A 19898-nucleotide genomic window follows, 5' to 3' on the forward strand; every position below is an offset into this window, starting at 1 on the left:
TACTCTGGTGTATATTCCCTCAAGTTTAGTTTTCTGCTCTCACTTACCACTCTATCATCAACTCTCAAGAAGTAATGCTCATTATGTTTAAGATGATAACAAAAAGGTGACAAGGCTAGAATATGTAAATTCTGGATCTAGACTGCCTTGGTTTGATCCCCATTTTGCTATGTTCCATCTGTATGACCGTGGGAAAGTGGCTTAACCTTTCTATTCTTTAGTTACCTATCTGTAAGTGGGGTGGCAGTATTTACTTCATTGAGAGTTATATAAATTCATGCATGGAACACACACTTAGAACAAAGCATGGCAGAGAGCAAGTACCTTCTAAAACTAGTTAATATGGCTACCATACAAATACATGAAAATACAAAATTAATAATCAGATGACACGAAGAAGTTAATGCAAATAAATTTCATAGCATACCTATCTTTTAAACTTAGCCACAAACATGACTAGTACTGGCATAAAAATAGACCTATAGATCAAGAGAACAGAACAGAGAGCCCAGAAATAAACCCATGTTTATATGGTCCATTAGTCTATGACAAGACAAGAATATGCAATAAGGAAGACAGTCTCTTCAATAAATGGAGTTTAGAAAACTGGATAGCATGCAAAAGAACATGCAAAAGAATGATACTGGACCACTTTCTTACATCTTACACAAAAATAATTCAACCTGGATTAAAGACCTACATGTGAAACCCGAAACCATAAAAATCCTAGAATAGAACACAGGCAGTAATTTCTCTGACATCAACTGAGCAACAGTTTTTCTAGATATGTCTCCTCAGGCAAGGAAACAAAAGCAAAAATAAACTATTGGGATTACATTAAAATAAAAAGCTTTTACACAGCAAAGGAAACCAACAAAACAAAAGGTAATCTACTGAATGGAAGATATTTGCAATTATATATTATATATAAAGGGGTTCATACCCAAAATATATAAGCAATTCTACAACTTAACAGCAAAAATCCCCAAATAATCTGATTAAAACAGGCAGAAGACCTGAATAGACATTTTCCCAAAGAAGACATCCAGATGGCCAACAGACACATGAAAAGGTGCTTGATTTCACTAATCATCAGGGAAATATAAGCCAAAACCACAGTGAGCTACCACCTCATACCTGGCAGAATGACTAGTATCAAAAAGACAAGAAATAACAGGTATTGGCGAGGATGTAAGGAAAAGGGAACCCTCCCACATTGTTGATGGGAATGCAAATTGGTGCAGCCACTGTGGAAAACAGTATGGAGGTCCCTCAAAAAATTAAAAATAAAAATACTATATGATCCAATAATGACACTACTGGGCATTTACCCAAAGGAAACAAAAACACTAATTCAAAAAGATAGTACCCCCTATGTTTATTGCAGCATTATTCACAATAGTTCAGATATGGATGCAACCCAAGTGTCCATCAACAGATGAATGTATATATATATTTAAATACTTATTTATATATACTTATATATAAAAATAAATAAAACACAGTAATGGAATATTACAAAGTGATAAAAAAGATAAGATCATGCCATTTACAACAACATGGATGGACCTAGAAGGTATGATGCTAAATGAAGTAAGTCAGACTGAGAAAGACAAATACCACATGATCTTACTCACATGTGGAATCTGAAAAAAAACAAATGAATAAACAAACAAACAGAAAGCAGAATCAGACCTATGAATAGAGGGAACTGATGGCTGTCAGAGGAGAATACCATGGGGGGATGGGCACAATGGGTGAAGAGGAGTGAGAGGCATAAACGTCCAGCTATGGAATGAAGAAATCATGGGAATAAAAGGCACAGCACAGGGAATATAGTCAATGGTACTGTAATAGTGTTGTATGGTGACAGGTGGTAGCTACACTTGTGGTGAGCATAGCATAATGTTTAGAGAAATTGTATCACTATGTTGTACACCTAAATCTAATGTAACACTGTGTGTCAATTATACTCAAATAAAAAGTTTTAAAGGAAGGTACCACACAGAAGGGAGGGTATGAGTGCAGTCAATAAGTTGAAGTTAGTAATATTAGCACACAATAAGGCTAAAAATATTTAAATACAAGAAATATGAATCTCCAGATGGGAGATTTGGAGGATGAGGCAGGAATAAAATTATATCTTGCAAAACCCACCCAAACCCAAACTCCCTATGCACCTCCCCCCCCACCACCACCACCCTGGCAATGTCTATAACTGTCTAATGGGCAAAAAATATCTGGTTTAGCAACTTTTACTCTGAAATAAAAATGAGAGTAGCCATCATATTTTATGAATGAAAGAGGATGAATTTAATGTTTTAGATTCTTTTCTATGTTCTAAGGGCTTTTAAATAGTCACTTGAAAGTTACTTATTAATCCAGATCATGCTTAGCCACTGGTTAAAAAAATGAAGCAGTGTGCAGAGCAAAGACAAGAGTTCAGGGCCAAACTGCAGAGAGCAAAGGACAATGAGTGGGTGGTTATACTTTCCTCCTCACTCTTTCAGCATCAGGAAATGAAGTGAGCAAGCAGCCTCTTAAGATAGTAAGGTGAGTGTATTATCAGGTACACCAGGTGAAGGGACCCTGATCTCTCAGATTCAACAGGGCAGTTTGTCTCTCTTGAAATCAGGGTCAAAGCTATGTGCCTCCATGTGTGCTGGACTTGGTACTTTTTTCCTGTAAAGGATGGCTGTATGTAGAGTAGATACTACACCAATGATACACTGGAAGTTCTTTTAACTCTAGGATTATCAGAAATAAGTGTGCTGGTGAGCATATTTATGAGTTTTAAATAACATTTAACTCAGGTTACTGTTTAAGTTACATATTTCTGCCTGTTGCTAGAAGATTAGACTTGGGTTAAAATTTAATCTTATCGGATCTAGATTATATAGTTCTGGGATGAATCATGTCTTTTAATTTCTTTCTAGTCTGTGACTTTGGGTCCCTCCTTCATGGTTCTGAATCAGCTTCATTCAATCATAAAATATTTATTTTAAGCCCACAACAAATATTTTGAGGTCTGTAAGGAGATGGCTAAGAAAAAAAAAAATTAAGAGCAAAAGAGCAAATCAGTCCACTTAGATACTTATCACCAAAAACGTAACATGTCACTTGGTGAAGAGGTTGCAATTTAATGGAGAAATGGTTGCTGGTCTCTCTCTCTGCGTATCAAGGGCACTTGTTAACCTCTTCATTTCTCTGTTATGGTAAACAGTCAAGAACTGACCATATTCACTTAAATTAATATGCCAGCATTATTGAAGATCATCATAGTGAAAGGTTACAAAATAGACCCAAGCATAATTCAGTGCAGATAGAAGAAGTTTTGGCTTTATTTGTTCTTAAGGGAAGTCTTGCTTATCTAAACAAGACATGTGTCACCCTCTTCCTATGGGCTCAATTGAGCTCTTGCCTCTCAAACCTCAGCTGAAAAAGGAATCACCCATGAGTTTCATATTACTGCCAGTGACAGACAATAGAGTTTAATATAATGAATGAGGGTGGGCAAATGAAAGCACAGGTTCAACTACTACAGCATTGAGATTAGCAACTGCGTCTCTGGATTTCTTGCCAGGGAATATAAATTGATGTTCAGTCATAAACAGCTACATGAAAAGAAGAAAAGGGAGCTTTATTTTTAAAATCATATTATTTGAAGCCTGGTCTTTGTAATTGGTAAACTCTTTGTATTTGGTAAAAATAGAATTATGTGTTTTCTGACAGTGAAATCATACTTAAGAGTTTTACCTGAACTGGGATATGGTTTGTGAAAGAGTGTGACAGGCCTGACACATAATGGGTATACCATAAAGAACAGCCCTCCCTCTAGCTCTGATGTATTTATTTTCCCACAGGTGAAGTAATGGTAAATATTACTATAATAAAGATAAATATATAGAAATCAATGATATTTGTTGAACATCTCTTATTCTTATTGATTTGCATGTACAGGCATAACTCACTTTATTGTGCTTCACAGATACGTGCAGTTTTACAATTGCAGCCTCCCTGTATCAAACAAGCCTATTGAAGCATTTTTACAACAGCATTTGCTCACTTCATGTCTCTCTGTCAACATCTCAATAAATTCTCACAACATATCAAACTTTTTCATTGTTAGAATATTTGTTATGGTGAGCTGCCATAAGTGATCTTTGATGTTACTATTACAATTGTTTTGGGGTGCAATGAATCATGCCCATATATAAGACAGGGAACTTCATAAATATTTTATGTTCTGCTTGCTCCACCCATTTGGCTGTTCCCCTTCTCTCTCCCCCTTCCTTGGATCTTCCTATTCCATGAGACACAACAATATCAAATTTAGGCCAATTAATACCCTACAGTGGTCTCTAGGTGTTCAAGTAAATAGAAGAGTCATACCTCTCACTGTAAATCAAAAGGCAGAAATGATTAAGAAAATGGTGGGTATTCGTCCTTTCTGATGGTGGAGTAATATTCCATTGTATATATAGACCACATCTTCTGTATTCATTCGTCCATCAATGGACATTGAGGCTCCTTCCACAGTTTGGCTATTGTGGACATTGCTACTATGAACATTGGGGTGCAGGTCATATGGGGAATATAAGAAATAATGAAAGGGATTACAGGGGAAAGGAGGGGAAATGAGTGGGAAAAATCAGAGAGGGTGACAGAACATGAGAGACTCCTAACTCTGGGAAATGAACAGGGGTAGTGGAAGGGGAGGTGGGTGGGGGTTTGGGGTGACTGGGTGATGAGCACTGAGTGGGGCACTTGACGGGATGAGCACTGGGTGTTATACTATATGTTGGCAAATCAAACTTCAATAAAAAATTATATTTAAAAAATGATTAAGCTCAGTGAGGAAGACATGTCAAAAGCTGAGACAGGCCAAAAACTAAGCCTCTTGTGCCAAACAGCCACGTTGTGAATGCAAATGAGTTCTTGAGAGAAATCAAAAGTGCTACTCCAGTTCACACATGAATGATAAGAAACTGAAACAGCCTTGTTGCTGATATAGAGGAAGTTTTAGTGATCTGCATAGAAGATCAAACCACCTATAACATTCCCTTAAGACAGAGCCTAATCCAGAGCAAGACTCTAACTCCCTGCAATTCTCTAAAGGCTCAGAGAGGTGAGGAAACTGTTAAAAAAAAAAAAAAAAAAGTCTGAAGCCAGCAGAGGTTGGTTCACGTGTTTCAAGGAAAAGCCATCTTTATAACATACAAGTGCAAAGTGAAGCAGCAAGTGGTGATTTAGAAACTGTAGCAAGTCATCCAAAAGATCTACCTAAGATAATTAATGAAGGTGGTTATATATATATTTTTAAAGATTTTATTTATTCATGAGAGACACAGAGGGAGAAGCAGGCTCTCTGTGAGGAGCCTGATGCAGGACTCAATCCCAGGATCCCGACCCAAGCCAAAGGCAGATGCTCAACCACTGAGCCACCCAGGTGACCTAGGTGGTTATATTAAACAACAGATTCTCAATGTAGATGAAATAGACATTTTTGGGAGATGCCTTCCAGGACTTTCATAGTTAGAGAAGAGAGGTCAATAATCTGGGCTCTTCAAACTTCAGAGGACACCCGGACGCTCTTGTTAAGGGTTAATGATACTGGTGATGAAGTTGAAGCCAATGCTCAATTACTATTCTAAAAATCCTAGGGCCTTAAGAATTATGCTAAATCTACTCTTTCTGTGCTCTCTGAATGGAACAACAAAGCCTGTATAGCAGCATATCCGTTTACAGCATGGTTTACTAAATATTTTAAGCCCATTGTTAAGACCTACTGTTCAGAAAAAAAAAAAAAAGATTCCTTTCAAAATGTTATTGCTCATTGACAATGCACCTGGTCAGTCAAGAGCTCTGATGGAGATGTACTGCAAGATTAGCGTGGCTTTCAGGGCTAATACAACACCCATTCTGGAGTCCATGGATAAAGGAGTCATTTCAAGTCTTTTTAATTAAGAAATACATTGCACAAGGCTACAGCTGCCACAGATAGGGATGATCTGGACAAATAAAACTGAAAAACTTCTGGAAAGGATTCCTCATGCCATCAAAACATTTGTGATTCATGGGAAGAGGTCAAAATATCAACGTTAACAGGATTTTGGAAGAAGTTGATTTCAATCATCAAGGATGACTTTGAGGGATTTAAGATTTCAGTGGAGGAAGTAACTGCAAATGTGGTGGAAAGAGCAAGAAAACTAGCAGGAGCCTGAAGATGGAACTGAATTGCTGCAATCTCAGGGTCAAACTTGAACAGATGAGGAATTGCTTCTTATGGAGGAGCAAAGAAAATGTTTCCTGAGGTAGAATCTACTCCTGGTGAAGATGCTGTGAAGGTTGTTGAAATGACAACAAAGGATTTAGAATATTATCTAAATTGAACTTATAAGCAGTGGCAGGGTTTGAGAGGACTGAGTGCAATTTTGAAAGAATCTCTACTGTGGGTAAAATGCTATCAAATAGCATCACATGCTAGAGAGAAGTCATTCACAAAAAGAAGAATCTATCCATGTGGCAAACTTCATTGTTGTCTTATTTTAAGAAATTACCATATCCACCTCAAACCTTCAGCAACCACCATGCTGATCTGTCAGCAGCCATCAACATAAAGGGAACATCCTCCACCAGCAAAAGGATTATGACTTGTAGCAAGCTCACATGATGGTTAACAATTATGTATTTTAAAATTCAGGTATGTACATTTTTTAGACAATGCTATTGCACACTAAATAGATATAATGTAGTGTAAAAATAACTTTTATACACACTGGAAAACCAAAATTATTCATTTGACTTGCTTGATTGTGGTGGTCAAGAACCAAAGGTATGCTTGCATCAACTAATTTATTTCTTGGAACTATCCTCTGAAATAAGTACTATTATTATCCTCATCTCATCTTAAAGATGAGAGAATTGAGGCATAAGAGTTTAAGTTACTTGCTTAAATAGCTAATACATAGCAAAATTGGAATTTAAACCCAGATAGTCTGGCTCCAGATGTACTTGCCCTACTGAAAACACTTAGCCCAGTGTCTGGCACAAATTAAGTTCTTATTATTGTTTTAATCATTACTTTTAATATTACTAGATTTATTTAAGGAAAATGTATTGAGCACCTAGGCACCAGGAAATTAAGCAATGAACAAAATATGCAAGGTCACAGTTCTCGCTGAGAATAGATTAGAGGAGGAGATGGATCTCATTTCAAGAATTGTACCTTTTCTAGCAGAAATGGATTTTTTTCCTTTTTTTTAAAGATTTTCTTTCTTTATTCACGAGAGACACACACACACAGAGGCAGAGACTTAGGCAAGGGGAAGCAGGCTCCCTGTGGGAAGCCCAATGTGGGACTTGATCCCAGGACCCCGGAATACAGACCTGTGACAAAGGCAGACACTCAACTACTGAGCCACACAGGTGCCCCAGAAATGGATTTCTTGAAGTAGAAGAATATTTCTAAATATTTTAGGCCACTAGATCCTTGAGATTTCTCATTGGATGACTGGACTATGTGCTTCCATTACTCCTATTGTCTGTTCACTTTAACTCTGCTGCCTGATTCAAGTCTTGGAAACTCCACTTGATCAGATCATTGCCCTACTGAGAAATCTTTAATGACTCTGAGAGCTTATGTAGCCACTGTGTGTCACACTCCTCTCCTCATTTATGGCAGACATCAGTATCCCATCACAGCATACTTTTGTCAGTTTAGTTGTGGTCTTGGAATTTTATCAGTAAGTCAAGAATTGCCACTTGAAACCTTTTTGCCATCCCTAACTTACTTTGCTTGATAGAAGTACAATTTGGGACTTAGACTTAGGTTTGAATTTTAACTTTTCTCACTTATTTGCAGTGTGGTGCTGTACAAGTCATTTCAGAAAACTATGGCAGCCTTACTCTCCTTAAGTGTAAAATGGAGATAATAGGAGCTGCCCTGAAGGATTTGTGGATAGAGCAGGAAAACCATTTAGCACAGTGGCTGGTATATACTACTCAATAAATTGCAGTTACTATTTTTATCATCATTATCCCAATGTTCAATATTGTCATCGGAAAGGCTTTGGATGCCTTCATAATCTAGGCTTAATTTACATTAATTTACATTTCCAAATTTATCTCCCATAGAGTACCAAAAGAACTCTCCACTTTAACTAGATTTGGGCAACTCAATGATTTAGGCAAAACTAGCCTGCCATTTTCTGTTCCTCTCTGTATATAAAAATCTACCTTATTCTTTCAGGCCCTTTTCAAGAAATTCTATTTCATTAATGAGATTCATCTCTTCAGCTAGTCATACTGTTCTTCACTAAACTCTCCTTCACTTGTCATGTTTCTGACATTTCATCATATACTCATTGTCCAGCAACATTCTCTTATGCTAGTGTTTGATTGCATATTACAATTTGACTTTATACGTGCATTTATCTCATTTTCTAGCTAACCTTTCAATTCCTCAATGACTGGGACTACCTAATATTTGTGTTCTGAAAACAACACCTACTGAAATGAGTGCATATTCTTATACTGACTTAATAAAACTGAAATAAAATGTATACACACACATTTCAGTAACTTAAAAATCAGTCATAGATTAAAGAGACAAAATCACTTTTTAATTCTTCATATTATATTGAATTCGGTGTTACAGAAAAATCTCTGGCTTTCTACTTGGAATTAGAATATTCTACCTTTTTAAAAAAATATGTTATTTATTTATTCATGAGAGACACAGAAGAGAGGCAGAGGCAGAAGCAGGCTCCCTGTGGTGAGCCTGATGTGGGACTTGATCCCAGGACCCTGGGATCATGACCTGACCCAAAGGCAGACACTCAACCACTGAGCCACCCAAGTGTCTCTAGAATATTCTACCTTTGTCAGTTAGTCATAGTTAAATAGAGTCATTTACATTCATACCTATGTATCATATCTGAGCCTAGGTGGTACAAGTAATAGAAGATTTTCCTCTCCAGAGAATTGAAAAAAGAATTTTTGACCTCTATATTATTAATGTGTTTTTTTAATTTGTACAATTTTCTTTAACATGGACAAAATCACTTCTCAAGATTAAAGAAATCTCAAATAATTTATACTTTTTTTTGACCTAAGAAACATGATTGTTTTCCATATCAAGTTTCAGTATAATTAAGAATCCAAAGACTCCATAATCACATATAACTTAGCCCAGTGGCTTCTGTCCACCATTCCCCAGGTGATGCTGGTCCAGGATGACATTTTACTATCCTCTGGCAAAATGGGAAAAACTAGGGCAATAAAGCAGTGGTGAACCACAAGCTAGGCAGTAGTGGTCGATCTCAGATAGAGGGCAATATATTCTCACTGTTGTTTGGAACTACCTGGGCATGGTGAAAATATAAAGCAGACAAATTTTTAGTAGATTCTATTATTGATTTAAAATTACCTACAAAATGCAGAAGCCTGGGTAGTTTAGTCAGTTAAGTGTCTTCCTTTGGCTCAGGTCATGATATCGGAGTCCTGGGATCGAGGCCTGTGTCAGGCTCCCTGCTAAGTGGAGAGTCTGCTTCTCCCTCTGCCTCTCCCCACTGCTCATGCTCTCTCTCCCCATCTCTCTCTCTCAAATAAATAAATAAAAATAAATAACCTTAAAAAAATTACCTACAAAGTGCAACCATGTTTTTGCCTGTACCTGCAGCAAATTGCTTTCACTATCATGTCCTTGGCATGGCATAGCAACAAAGTTGAGCTTTGAGTAAAGATGAATTTACCCAGTTGAAGAGACAGTCCATTGTTCTATATTAAAAGACTGGCAAATAAATGTCTTTTCAAAATAAAATGACGGTGATGATGAGAAACAATTGTTTTTAATGTCCTTATTTGGTAGATTTTTAAAAGTTGATTTTTATATATCTCTTCAATGTGGAGTTTGTTACTGTTTTTCATTGCTTGGTTTATTTTTGGAAATGTTCCTAGTCTACGAAATCCAAATCTGAGAACAATTAACCAAGGGAACAAACAATTCAACTTAATAGTATAAGGGTGTACAGTGGCTTTTGGCTTTGGGCAGTAGTTCTCAAAAGTGTAGTACTCTAGACCAATGGAATCAGTGTTAACTGAGACCTTGTTAGAAATGCAGATTAGATCTACTCAATCAAAAACTTTAGGGTTCAGTAATCTCTGGGCTTCAAAAGCCCTCTAGCAGATTCTGCCTCAGCTGAAGTCTGAGAATCACTACTAGGGAATAGGCAGGGAGGATGAGAAAGTGCTAAAACAAAATGCCTAGAGATTCTTAAATGTTCCTTTAAGGTTATTTTTAGTCCAATGATTTTGTATTTATTTATTCTATGTGGATTTTCCATAGTTATTAATTAACCAATCTTTCCAAAATAAAATTTTGATTTATTTCCTAAGGTCTACAGTGAATGACTTTATACCCGCCTGTATAAGGTGGGATCAATCAGGCAAAGGAGGATTCTGAGCTCACCTCATCCCACCTACACACCAAGATAATAGCTACATCTATGCAAGTAACTCTAAAAATGACCTGAAGGTCAGCATAATGGACTTTCCACAGTTAATTGTAAAGAGGAAGCCATATTTAAAAGGGTAGGAGGGTTGGGCACACAGTTGGGAACCAAATCCCTGACAAGACTAACCACAAATAGGAAGGATATCACAAGTATGGAGAAGCAGAGGATCAGACCCCTCAGCAGGCTCCACAGACACTAGGTACAGGCATTGGGAGGATGAGTTTCTGTAACATCTGGCTTTCAAAACCACTGGGGCTTAATTTTAGGAGGTTTGAAAATTATCAGGGCTTAATTCAGAATTTTAAAAATCAGTGGACTTAATCCTGGGAGAGTTGAAGGGCAATGAGAAACTGAGTCCTTGTTCTTAGAGAGACAGAATGGAAAACAATCAAGCCCAAAACACAGTACAGAAGCAGTCATTTGAAAAGCACCTGGAGTATGTATGAAGTTACTGACTAATCTTAGAACATGTGCCAGAGGGGCAGGGACCTTCAAGAGAGTTATCCAGGGATGAAAGTGCTGGCAGGCATCATTACCCTTCCTCTCTCCAGTCTACATAGCTGGACACTTGTAGCAGCCAGCACCAACACTTCATTTGCCCTGTTAGCACAATGTACCTATTCCAATGTTCCCCTGTCGACCCACCCCGTCCAATCTTCCCACCTCAACAGGCATCCCTCCAAAGCAGCGCCTGCCCCACCATATCCTTAAGGCAGCCCTGGGATCAGAGCCACTCCAAAGTAACTCCTGCCCTGGGGAGGGAGAGAGAGGTAACTCCATTCACTAGTGTGCCCACAGTTCCAGCAGCCTGGCCTCTTAGCTGGCTGCATAGGGAGCAAGGCTTGCCCTTTGGCATCCTGCAAATGTGTTAGAGAGGCTATCTGCAGATAGCTAGGCTGACTACTGGCCCCATCCACCAACTAGAGACTCAGTTGTCCATACAAGGAGCAAGACCTGCCCTTTGGTATACCCACAATTGCAGCAGAGAGGATAACTGGAGACAGTTTGATTACCAGCTTTGTCCACCAATGAGACCACAGGCCTGCATCAGGCATCTCAACAGGGCAGAAACCAAATCCTGCCCAAGATGCCTACAGTAGACAAAGTAGATCATTGCAGCTGGCTGGGCTGAAGGCAGTCACAGCTCGGCCCCAACACTAAGGTGCATGCAGCCACACAGAAGACACACCTGGAACACCTGATTCTTGTGACCAGGATGCAGTGTGCTAGAGGGCATCACAGGACCCATTTTACACTAGGATACTAGTTTAAAGACCAAGAGATGCACCTGACCTACCTAATGTAGAAACAAACACAGACAAAATGAGAAGACAGAGGAATGTGTCCCAAAGGAAAGAACATGACAAATCACAGTAAAAGAGATAAATGAAATAGAGATAAGCAACATGTCTCATATAGAATTCAAAGTGATGGTCATAAAGATACTCACTGGACTTGAGAAAACATTGGATGAACTCAGTGAGAACTTCAACAAAGACATAAAAAGTATAAAAAAGAACCAGTTAGAGCTGAAAACTGAATAACTGAAAGTAAAAATAAACTAGAAGGAATCAACAGCAGGTTAAAGAATTCAGAACAGATCAGTGATCTGGAAGACAGAAAAATGGAAAGCAACTGAGTTGAATAGCAAAAAGAAAAAAGATAATAATAAAAAATGAGAATAGGTTAAAGGGAACTCAGTGACATCATTAAGTTTAATCAAATTCACATTAGAGGGATCTCAGAAATGAGAGAGAGAGAGAGAAGCAGAAAACTGATTTGAAGAAGAGCTGAAAACTTCTCTCACCCGGGGGGAGAAAACAGACATCCAAGTGCAAGAGGCACAAAGAGTCCTAACAAGATGAACCCAAGATGTCCATACCATGACACATAATAATTAAAATGCCAAAAAGTAATGATAAAGAGAGAATTTTTTTAATTTTCTTAAATATTTATTTATTTATTTATTTATTTATTTATTTATTTATTTATTTATGATAGTCACACAGAGAGAGAGAGAGGCAGAGACACAGGCAGAGGGAGAAGCAGGCTCCATGCACCGGGAGCCCGACGTGGGACTCGATCCCGGGTCTCCAGGATCGTGCCCTGGGCCAAAGGCAGGCGCCAAACCACTGCGCCACCCAGGGATCCCCTAAAGAGAGAAGTTTTAAAACAGCAAGAGAAAAATAAAGTTACATACAAGGGAAACCTCATAAGGCTGTCCGCTGATTTTTAAGCAGAAACTTTGCAAGTCAGCAAAGAGCGCTGAAAGGACAAAACCTGCAACCAAGAATACTCTACCCAGCCATATTATCATTAAGAATAGAAGAAAAGAGGGGTGCCTGAGTCACTTGGTTAAGAGTCCAACTCTTGATTTTGGCTCAGGTCATGATCTTGGGGTCATAAGACTGAGCCCTACTCCATGCTCAGTGGAGAGTCTGCTTGAGGTTCTCCCTCTCCTTCCCCTTTGCCCCTCCCCATCACATGTGCTTGCTCTTTTTTCTCTAAAATAATAAATAAATAAATCTTTTAAAAATTTTTAAGAAAGAACAGAAGGAGAGATAATTTCCCAGATGAACAAAAGTTTAAAAAGTTCACCTTCACTAAAGAAGCCTTACAAAAATGTTAAAGGGCATTAAGTGGAAAGAAAAGCCCATAACTAGAAGTAAAAAAATTATGAAAAAAATTTTTGCAGGTAAAAGCAAACATATAATACAGGTATAGATTAGCCATTATAGAGCCAATGTGAAGATTAAAATGCAAAATTGGTAAAAGCAATTATATCTAAAAAATTAGTCGCAGAAAGATGTAAGATATAACATTATATACATAAAATGGGGACAGGAGACTAACAATTTAGTGTTTTTATAATTTTTTTTATTTTTATTTATTTATGATAGTCACACAGGGAGAGAGAGAGAGAGAGAGAGAGAGGCAGAGGGAGAAGCAGGCTCCATGCACCGGGAGCCCAACGTGGGATTTGATCCGGGGTCTCCAGGATCGCGCCCTGGGTCAAAGGCAGGCGCCAAACCACTGCGCCACCCAGGGATCCCTATAATGTTTTGAACTTAATATAAAAAGAAAGGAATCCAAGCATAACACTAAAGAAAGCCATCAACACTAAAAAAAGCCATCAAACCACAAGGGAAGAGAGCAAAAGAAGGTAAAATGAAAAGGGCAGAACCACACACACACAAAACCAAAACAACAACAACAAAAACAAAAACCCAGGATGCAACATAATGGCAGTAAGTACATAACTATTAATAATTATTTTCAATAGAAATGGACTAAATGCTCCAATCCCAAAACAGAATTACTAAAGGGATTAAAAACAATAAGACTCATCTATGTGCTGTGTACAAGAAACTCACTTCAGACCTAAGGACACATATAGATTAAAAGTAAAAGGATGGAAAAACATACCATGTAAATGGAAACAAAAAAAGCCAGGTTAGTAATACTTGTATTAGACTAAATAGACTTTAAAACAAAAACTGTAGCAGGAGACAAAGAACTGCAACACATAATTATAAAGGGATCAATCCAACAACAGGATATAATAGTTGTAAATATGTTCCCAACACAGGAGCACCTAAATACATGAAGCAAATTTAACAGATAAAGGAGAGGTGGACCGTAATCCAATAATAGTAGAGAACTTTAACATCCCACTTACATCAATGGATAGATTATCCAGACAGAAAATCAACAAGGAAATTGAGCTTTTGAGCAACACATTAGACCACATGGACCTAATAGATATATAAGAACATTCCATACAAAAACAGAAAACACATTTTTTCCCCAAGGGCACATGGCACATTTTTCAAGATAGATCACATGTTAGGCCACAGAAAAAGTCTCAACAAATACAAGAAGACTGAAATAGTATCAAGCATCTTTTCCAATCACAACAGTATGACACTAGAAAGCAATTACAAGAAAAAATATGGAAAAAACAGACACGTGGAGGCTAAACAGCATGTTATTAAACAATTAATGGGTCAACCAAGAAATCAAAGAGGAAATAAAAAAATACATGGAAACAAATGAAAACATAAACACAATGATTCAAAAACTTTTGACGAAGGAAAGGTAGTTCTAAGAGGGAAATTTATAGTGACCCAGGCCTATCTCAAGAAAAAAGAAAAATCTCAAATAAACAACCTACCTATACACCAAAGGAGCTAGAGGAAACAAGCCTAAAGCTCATAAAAGGATTAGAGCAGAAACAAATGAAATAGAGACTATAAGATGATAGAAATGATCAATGAAACCAAGAGCTGCTCTTTAAAAAGATAAATAAAACTGATAAACCTTTACCCAGACTATCAACAAAAAAAAAAGAAATGCAAATAAAATCAGAAATGGAGGAGAAATAACAACTGACACCACAAAAATAAAAAAGATTGTAAGAGAATAGTATTAAAAATTATATGCCAACAAATTAGACAACCTAGAAGAAATGGATAAATTCTTAGAAACACATAACCTTTCAAAACTGCATCAGGAAGAAATAGAAAATTTGAACAGACCAATTAATAGCAATTAAATTAAAATCAGTAATCAAAAAACTCCCAACAAAATCCAGGACTACAGGGCCTTACAGATGAATTCTACCAAATATTTATTTATTTTTTATTTTTATTTTTATTTTTTATTTTTTAAAGATTTATTTATTTATGATAGACATAGAGAGAGAGAGGCAGAGACACAGGAGGAGGGAGAAGCAGGCTCCATGCCGGGAGCCTGACGCGGGACTTGATCCTGGGACTCCAGGATCACACCCTGGGCCAAAGGCAGGCGCTAAACCGCTGAGCCACCCAGGGATCCCCAATTCTACCAAATATTTAAAGCAGAGTTAATACCTGTTCTCCAACTATTCTAAAAAAATAGAAGGAAAGACGAAATTTATTCTATGAGGCTAGCATTAATTACCCTGACACTAAAATCTGATAAAGACATCACACACAAAAAATTACAGGCCAATATCTTTGATTAATATAATTGTAAGAATCTTCAACAAAATATGAGCAAACTGAATCCAGCAATACATTAAAAAAAATCATTTACTGCAAACAAGAGGGACTTATTCCCACTTGCAAGGATGGATCAATATTCATAAATCAATCAATGTAGTATATCACATTAAAAGAAATGATAATAAGCACATATTCATCTTAATAGGTGCAGAAAAAACTTTTCACAAAATACAACATCCATTCATGATAAAAACTCAACAAAGTGGGTTTAAAGGGAACATACTTCAACATAATAAAGGTCATATATGACAAACCCACAGTTAATATCATATTCAATGTTGAAAAATTGAAAGCTTTTCCTTTCAAGGTCTACTTTCACCACTTTTATTCAACATAGTACTGGAAGTCCTAGCTGCAGCAATCAGACAATAAAAAGAAATAAAAAATATCCAAATTGGTAAGGAAGAAGTAAAATTCACTGTTTGCAGAACATCAAAAATCCTAAAGACTCCACCACAACACTATTACGACTGATAAATGAATTCAGTAAAGTTATATAATACAAGGTTAATAACTAGAAATCTGTTGTTTCTATCCACTAATAACAAAGTAGCAGTAAGAAAATTAAGAATACAATGTTATTTAAATTGCACCAAAAATAATAAAATACCTAGTAATAAATTTAATCAAAGAGGAGAAAGACCAGTACCCTAAAAACTATAAAATATTGATGAAAGAAACTGAAGATGACACAAATGGAAGGATATACCATGCTCATAGACTGGAAGAGTTAATATCATTAAAATATCCATACTACCAAAAGCAATTGACAGATTCAATACAATCCCTATCAAAATACTCAACATTCTTCATAGAATTAGAACAAATAATCCTAAAAATCTGTATGGAAACACAAAACACTTTGTGTTATGTGTCCTCAGACAAGGGAAACAAACAAAAATAAACCACTGGAATTACATAAAATTAAAAAGTTTTTGCACAGCAAAGGGAACCATCAACAAAACAAAAAGGTAATCTACTGAATGGGAGAAGTTTTTTGCAATAATATATCCAATAAAGGGATTCATACACAAAATATATAAACAACTTCTACATCTCAATACCAAAAGCCACAAACAATCTGATTAAAACAGGCAGAAAACAAAAACAAAAACAAAAACAGGCAGAAGACCTGAATAAACATTTTTCCAAAGAAGACATTCAGATGGCCAATAGACACATGAAAAAAGTGTTCAATATCACTGATCATCAGAGAAATGCAAATCAAAACCACAATGACATATCACCTCATACCTGTCAGAATGGCCAATATAAAAAAGGCAAGAAATAACAGGTGTTGATGAGCATGTGGATAAAAAAGAGAACCCTCCCACACTGTTGGTGGGAATGCAAATTGGTGGGAATGCAAATGCAAATGCACTGTGGAAAACAGTATGGAGGTCCCTCAAAAAATTAAAAATACAAATATCAATAATCCAATAATCCAATAATCATGCTATTAGGCATTTACCCAAAGGAAACAGAAACACTAAATCAAAAAGATAGATGCACCCCTATGTTTATTGCAGCATTATTTATCATGGATGCATAAGTGGATAAAGAGGTGGTATCTTTAAACAGTGAAATACTACTATGTTGTAAGAAAGAATGAGATCTTGTCATTTGTGACAACATGGATGGATCTAGAAGGCATAATACCAAGTGAAATAAGTCAGAGAAAGACAAATACCATATGATTTCACTTATATGTGGAATCTGAAAAACAAAATAAACAAAAAACAAACACAGTCTTAAATCAGAGAATAGGGATCCATGGGTGGTTCAGTGGTTGAGAATCTGCCTTCAGCTCAGGTCGTGATCCCAGGGTCCTGGGATCAAGTCTTGCATGGGGCTCCCTGCAGAAAGTCTGCTTCTCCCTCTGCCTATGTCTCTCCCTCTCTCTCTCTGTTTCTCATGAATAAATAAATAAAATCTTTATAAACAAACAAGTAAACAAATCAGAGAATAGACTGGTGGTTGCCAGAGGGTTGTGGGCTTGAGGAAGGACAAAAAAAGAGTGGGGGGAAGTAAAAAGTATAAGTTTCCAGTTATAAAATAAGTCATGGAGATGAAATGTATAGTGGAGGGAATATAGTCAATAATATTGTAATAAGGTCAAATGGTGAACAGATGGTAACTGATCTTACTTTGGGGAGCACTGAGCAATATATAGATTGTTAAATCCGTATGTGTACATTGAATCTAATATGACATATGGTAATTATACTTCAATAAAAAAATAAAATGGGATCAATCATATTAAATATAATCTTTTAATCCTTATCCATAAGGCTTATTACTTTTCAGATTGAAAAGATAACCAATGCAAAGGAAGCTGGAGCTGAGGCTGTATTTGAGAAAGGGAGGGGCCTATAAACCTGAAAATCCCCTGCGTGGAATGTGATTTCAGTCATCATAATGATGGCCTGGATATTATAATATTAATGGATATAAAAATTTCCATGAAGTAAACAGTTATTATGACTGTTGGGAATAAGTTATTCTAGCATTTTATAAATAGAGATCCATTATCACCATGAAAAAAAAAAAACTAAATTCCTACCTATGCTAAATGAGGGAAATATTAGGATTCCTTTCTTACTGAGATAATGTGCAGACTATCTGGGGTAAAAGTAATCAAAGTAATCTAGCAAGGAACATGATCTCTACACATTATAGGACATAAGAGGGAACATGAAATTTTAGTCCAAGATTCCTTTATCTGAGAAAATACCAATTCTTTACTGGGCCATAAAGAATTAGAATTTTATAGCCTAATGCCTATTATATTTTCAAGATACTTTTAAGGCTAATGTAGAGACCTCTGAAACACTATGTTTGAGAGGATGAAAACTCTCTGCAAACCATCAGCTTTCTGCATACACATAGCTCAGGTTTTAGCAGCATACAGTCGGCAGTGAAAGAAGCAGTAGACTTTTTTGACAACTGGTAAATGGAGGGAGTAGTGGGATGTGACACTTGAAAGTGGGGCTCACCTCATCAGGGTGTGACATTTCAGCCATATGGAAAGAGAAGGGGGATGGAGGTACACTGTCCTCATTCATGATATGCTCCCCCACATGTTTACTTAATAGACATTGACTAAAAGCCCACAGTATACTAGGCAGGGGCTAGAGATTCAAAAGTCCAAGAGGTCCAGACCATCAAGGGAGACTAGAAGGAAAAAAAGATATGGCTTGGACCCCTGCACACCTGTGCATCACAGGCCCATGTTAAGGGGTGAGTGTAAATTTGAAGAATTTGTCTTCAGCTGTAAGAGACCCAAGGCCTCTGTCCTTGTCAGCCCTGGAATGCATTACTTCATTAAAGAGTGTGTGTGCACACACACACATACACACATACACCCAGGCTTCTAGTCATTCCCTGAAAGGGCATATGGTAGCCTCAACACTGAGACATCCACCAAGAAATCCAGGTAATCAACCAGGTCATGACTGGCTCCTTCCCAAGAGGCCACAGACTTCCCCATTCGGAGGCTTGCTCTCCCTGGAAGTATAATAACACTTGGCTGCAGCTGGACCCATTGAGAGAGGCTTCCAATTCCAAGATCCCTTCCAATTTCAGAGGCTGCTGCTGTTTCCAGTTCTAGGTCCTGGATGCAAATAATCTCTTTGCTGGCCTCCTGACAGGGTCTGTTTTCCTCAAAAGCAGAACCATGGCCAACTTTTCCACAAAAGGTACAAAGGTCAGTAATTTCCAAATGCTAGTTTAATTATTATCTGTATCAGAATCACCTGCAACATAAACTGTCCCCTGCCCCCGCTCCAAAAACAAAAACAAAAACTCCACAGATACAAGAAGCTCATCCCAAACCTACTTAACCAGAATCTTTTGTGATACAACTCCAGGCTTATGTAGTTTTAAAAACTCCGTATTATATACCTAAAACTAATATAACACTGTCAATTTACTGGAATAAAAAACAAAACACAAAACCTCCGTTGGTGATGTTGATGCTTGCTACTGGCCGGGAACCACTGCCTTAGGGGTATCAGATTCACCTGGAGGGCTTTGTAAAGCAGATTCCTGGGCCAGTATCAGCATTTCTGAGTCAGTAGTCTAGGGTAGGGCCAAAGTTTCATTTCCATCGATTTCTCAGGTGATGCAGCTGATGTAGGTGATGGTCAGGGGAGGACTCTTGAGAATTACCATAATGGGGAACAGCAGGGGCCAGTTCTAGTGGAAACCTGGTCCCTAGCTCAATACCTGTTATTCTTGTTGACCATTTGTGGCAGATGCTGCTCTTCCCCGGTGCGCACTCTCCTTCTTTCTTCCAACAGAAGCTTGACTTTGTTGGAGGTAGCCATGTTCTCAC

The 19898-nt window shown here is 37.4% G+C and overlaps 1 protein-coding gene and 1 long non-coding RNA gene across 24 annotated transcripts in view; one reads left to right on the forward strand and one right to left on the reverse strand.

Moving 5' to 3' along the window:
- Positions 1 to 19898, reverse strand: part of NME7 (NME/NM23 family member 7) — a 262104-nt gene that overhangs the window by 27226 nt on the left and 214980 nt on the right. The window lies entirely within an intron of this gene.
- The window catches only part of LOC144316105 (uncharacterized), a 54862-nt gene that overhangs the window by 16336 nt on the left and 18628 nt on the right, over positions 1 to 19898 (forward strand). For 3 of the 20 annotated variants that reach the window (XR_013381925.1, XR_013381928.1, XR_013381931.1), the window contains exon 4: positions 10399 to 10537. The exons of 15 other annotated variants lie outside the window; for them this stretch is intronic. This is a non-coding gene — a long non-coding RNA (uncharacterized LOC144316105). Of the gene's footprint in view, positions 1 to 3988; positions 4134 to 10398; positions 10538 to 19898 lie in introns of those variants that run through there. 2 more of the 20 variants (XR_013381922.1, XR_013381916.1) reach the window with 2 other exon arrangements.

This window comes from Canis aureus, chromosome 6, assembly GCF_053574225.1.
Source record: "Canis aureus isolate CA01 chromosome 6, VMU_Caureus_v.1.0, whole genome shotgun sequence".
NCBI classification, from domain to species: Eukaryota; Metazoa; Chordata; class Mammalia; order Carnivora; family Canidae; genus Canis; species Canis aureus.